We start from the raw sequence: 4,978 nt of genomic DNA on the forward strand, positions 1-4,978 counted from the left end.
TGCCCAAGCCCTGCAAGGAATTGCCACTTAGCTGGTTCTGTAAGTGAGTCTACAAAAGACCTTCCCCAAGGGGACCCAGCCACCCCTACATTCAAGTGGCTCTGGTCAAGTTTATCTGGCTCAAGTCAGGGGATTGATTGTGGGGCTGTGACCTCCCCATGGGTTTGTTTGTCTTTTTTAAGTTTTGTTCACTTGACCTAGAATTTTTCTGGTTATACAGATCAAGTAAGACTTTAGTAGGTTTCCTGTGTATGACTCTTCTAGAAACATCATGATCAATTAGCAAACAGCATAGGCCTCTAGACGCCAGACTTTTCCAATTGTCGCTTTAACTCCGCTGTTCATTATGGTAATCATACCCACCTTACCTTCGGAGGTTGAGTGATGCCACTTGGCCCCTGCCATCCTGGGGATACAATTACTCCCATTGCCTGTAGGCTCCCCAATTCAGCCGTGGCAGTTCCCACTGTAAGCTCTGGTCTACAGAGAACAGTGATCATGAAGCTCTTCAAGAATGCTGGGGCTCCCCTCATGAATTTATTTCTCACATTCATGGTAAAAAGTGTGTCCTGTGGGGCCTCCTAAGCAGGGTGAAAAGGTCTTAAATGACAAATCCACTGTAACTTTCCAAACTTCTTAAGACTTCGAATTATTTCTTCTACAGTAAACCAAGGATAGGTCTGGCATTTGTAATTCACTTACCATGGACCACATTTTGGGCCATGTGTTAGCCAACCAACCAAACTCATAGAGCCCTTTGTAGTTCTCCTAGTTGCAACATTAAATGTGGGATCTCTGCTTAGTGGGCCTATGTCAATAAATTCACCCTGATCCAACTTTATGTTCTTTCCACCATTATCCCACATCCTTAATAACCATTTCCACACATATCCTCCTATTTGTCTGTGTAAATTAGAAAATATCTAGTACCTCTTATGGAGTATAGCATACCTTCTCATGTGTTACATTTGCCTGCACTTTTAGGGGCCTGATGGAACTTGAGTCTTTTTTTGTTTTGTTTTTGTTTTGTTTTGTTTGTCTTGTTTTTTATTTCTAAGCCTTGAGCATTGGTATTCAATTTAATATTAACAACTTAATAGCTCTGATCTACAGCAGAAAGGCAAAAATCAAAGAGAAGAGAAAGGCCCATCTTGCTGGGGCAGTGAATACTGAGCAAACTCAGAGGGTCGGCATGTCATAAAAATCCCAGCTCAGGAGCCAGGGGTTGGGAGAGGGTATGACCCAGTGTAGGACCCGCCTGAGACCCAGCCAATGGGTCCCCATTTCTCTCCCAAGCCAAGGTGGGTGAGGAGTGAACAGCACACAAATGAGAATCACATTTCCTATGACAGGGTGCCCCACGGATGCCGACAGGGCTCAGGAGAGCTGGGACTTGGGGAGGAGAGACGTGAACACTTCACATCCCCCTGTTACAGGCTGAGCTGTGTACCCCCAGAACCCACATGTTAAAGTTCTAACCCCCAGGACCTCAGAATGTGATGGTATTTGGGGACAGGGTCCTTATAGAGGTAATTAAGGTAAAATGAGGTCATTAGGGTGGACCCCAATCCAATCCTCCTGGTATGCTTATAAGAAGAGATTAGGACACAGAGACACAGAGGGGAGACACATGAGGATGCAGGGAGAAGACAGCGGTCTACAAGCCAAGCAGAGAGGCCTGGAAGGTACCATCCCTGCTGACACCTTGATCTCGACTTCCAGCCTCCAGAAGTGTGAGAGAATAAATGTCTGTTGCCTAGGCACCACCACCACCACCACCACCACCCGACTTGTGGCACTCTGTTATGGCAGTCCAAGCACACGAAGACAACTTGCTTTCTAAAAGATTTTTTAAATGAATCCATCCCCAAACAGAGCCTCTGGGATTGGAAACATCCCACCCGAGCTGTCTCCAGCTGCATTGTAAAGCCAGTTCAGGGCCGGCTGATAGATACAGCCCATTCAGCCATAGCAAGAAATAAAGAAATGCCTCAGAAATCTTTCGCACCATGGACCGTGGAAGCTGGGTCCTCTAGGTTCCAGATGTCTGTGCAAAAGCTAAATGAAAACAACACTGAGTGGCCGAGAAGTAGGGATGTGAGTGGACACTGCAGTCACAGCTAAAGCTTCTGGGACTTATGAGTGAAGTTTTTAAAACTGTAAAATGCTTTTTGGTAAAGAGGCCAATGTGACCCCTGCCCAGGAGATTCCACCAGGACAGACAAGTCATCGCCAATGCTGCAAAGCTGCCAGTATGTTTCTCATGCCCTGTGATAAGCTGGAACGACAGGCGCTCCCCTCCCAGGGACTGAGGGTTGGGGTTCTGGCTTTTTTCTCTTCCATCTTTTGATCAACAAGGGACTCAGCACCCCATGGCACCCCAAGTGAAGGGAGGCTGCAAACTCGAGCACTGGTGTTTGGAACCTTCATTTCAAAGGATGCCGCCCACTGCAGAATTACAGGGAAAAGAGGTTAAGAGCATCAACCAGAAGAAGGAGGGGTGTGGGTGGGGAACAACCGCAGGCTTGGAGGGGAGGCCAGGACACCTCTCGAAGCACCATCCCTGCCACGGTCTCTGCTGCTCCCCGCCATCACTCCACATGCTTGTACTTGGTGAACAGGTTGTAAAGAACCCGCAGGGTGGATTTGAGGTCCAGGTTCACCACATCTTAGGGGCAAGCCTTGGGTTTCTTAAGGACTCCATCCGGCATCAGTTCAAAGGCAAATGGCACGTGATAGACCTTTTGATCAAAGCTGTCCATGGTCAGGTAGAAGTTGTGCAGGCATACAAAGTAGTCTTCCAGAAGCCCCATGAACAGAACCAGGTACACGCCATCTGCAAACTGGGTCTCTAGTTCCATCACCCCCAAATTCAGCTTGTTCAGGTGCTTGTTCACAAACGTGATGAGAGACTTCTTCAGCACATTGTGCTTGTCTGGGGCGTGGTCGAAGAGCATGTCGAAGGCATCCCACTCAAACCAACCCATAATCATCTCGGTGGTCGTGGTCAGCTCCTCCATGACATGGCTGGAGTGTAGCAGGCCTTCCCACTTCCGCACGACCACGACTTGCAAGGAGAAGTGTGCGGGAAGGTAGATCAGGCCTGGAAGTGCATAGCCAAGGCCATGAGGAGGTGAAGGATGGCCACCAGGTTCTTCCTGTGAATCGAGTCCACGGTCCACTGGAGCACCCGGCCGTGAGGCCACAGCAGCTCCTGAACCACCTCCAGCACCATCTGCAGCTTCTGCTTCAGCCCTATTTCAGACTGCGTCACCTCAGCCACGTTCAGCTTGTGGTCTGCCAGTTTTTCCAGGAGCTTCTGCAGCACCTGCCCATCATACAGGTCCTCCTCCAGCTGCTTCACAATGATCCTCTCCTCCATCAGGACATCATTGATCCAATCGATGAGAACCTTGACCAGCTCCTTGAATCTGGGGTCATCCCTGGAAGTGCAGTCAATCACCGTGTGCTCCTAATTCTCCTCGAGCAAGGTGTCTTCTGGGTAGATCTCCACTGAGGCAGGGGACATTGGCGAGTTGATGGCATTTTCCCCTTCGTGCAGGTCACTCACCTCCTTGGCCTTCTTCTTCCTCACGAACGTGCCGCCCAGCTTTCCCAGGAACGACTTGTCCTTCTTCATCCTGTGGGGCTGCAGGGCGGGAAAGCACAGTGTTGTGGAGGACATGGGGCATGCGGGGACCCCAGCAGCTGGGTACCTGCGCAGTGCCTGTGGGGGCTTCCCTGGTTGCTGCCGCCTGGTCTGGAACTTGAGTCTTGCTATAGGTCTACAAGCAGAGAGAAGTGGTGGGGTAGGTCCTGAGGCACATCAGCAGTGTCTTTCAAGGAAACCTCCTCAGGGGAGGCCATTACAGTTTCCTCAGGTGGCACAGGGTTAAGCTCCTCAGACTGGGGTTCAGACGCTGCTTCTACTGGCAATGATGACGCATGAGATTTGAGGGTCTCGATGTCCCCAGCTTCATCAGGGTCTTCCCATGTGTGCCCATCCAACTTTCAAGATCCCAATCCTTCCCAACCAAAGCCTTCACTTTAATGGTAGACTTGTGGCACAACTGGGGATCCAATTTGCAGTGTAATTCAGCCACTCACAGGATGAGATTCTGGGTTTTGTTTTCAGCAATCTCAACCCTGTGGGCAGACATAGATGCTTTCAGGTCCTTTATGCATTGTTTAAACAGGGAGTTTGAGTCTCTGAGCTCATTCTTTTCTTTTCGTACTTTGTTCAGTGCCATTGGGAGCAGCTAGCATTTCTCATTATATTCCATATTTTGACAAGAATATTTGAATGTACATAGTCACCCAGATTTTGCCTCTTATAAGTACTTGATGAGGAGTATCCCATGATGAGATTTTGTGTACCTCTATTGCCACATTATGCCATGGACTATCAGTGCACTCTTTACTACTAGAAATAGAGTCATTAGTGTCTTTAAATATAATCAAATTAGAGGGTCAGTTCCAGTATCTTAACAACCAATTCAGAAAACTCATCCTTAAGATTCTGTTCTTTAGAACCAATCCTGGTACCAAAATCTGCATGAGTCAGGGTTCTCCAGAGAAACAGAACCAATAGGATGAATGAATGTGTGTGTGTGTGTGTGTGTGTGTGTGTGTGTGTGTGTAGGGAGAGAGAGGCAGAAAGACAGAAAGACACACACACACGCACACACACACACACACAGATAGAGACAGACAGACAGACAGAGGTTTATTTCAAGGAGTTGGAAAGTCCAAAATCTACAGGATGGACTGACAGACCAGAGATCAATGGGAGAGCCAATGATGCAGTTCAAGTCCAAAAGCTGTCAAGCTGGAGACCAAGAGAAGAGCCAATGTTGCCATTCAAGTCCAAGGGCCATCTGCTACAGAACTGCCTCTTGCTTGGGGGAGGTCAATCTTTTGTTCTGTTCAGGCCTTCACTTGATTGGATGAGAACCACCCGCATTATAGAGGACAATTT

General features: G+C 48.4%; 1 pseudogene; it reads right to left on the reverse strand.

The window, feature by feature from the left end:
• Positions 1 to 2,591: 2,591 nt before the first annotated feature.
• LOC101280197 (beta-parvin-like) lies at positions 2,592 to 3,685 on the reverse strand (annotated as a pseudogene).
• Positions 3,686 to 4,978: the final 1,293 nt, after the last annotated feature.

This window comes from Orcinus orca, chromosome X (assembly GCF_937001465.1).
Source record: "Orcinus orca chromosome X, mOrcOrc1.1, whole genome shotgun sequence".
Classification (NCBI taxonomy): domain Eukaryota; kingdom Metazoa; phylum Chordata; class Mammalia; order Artiodactyla; family Delphinidae; genus Orcinus; species Orcinus orca.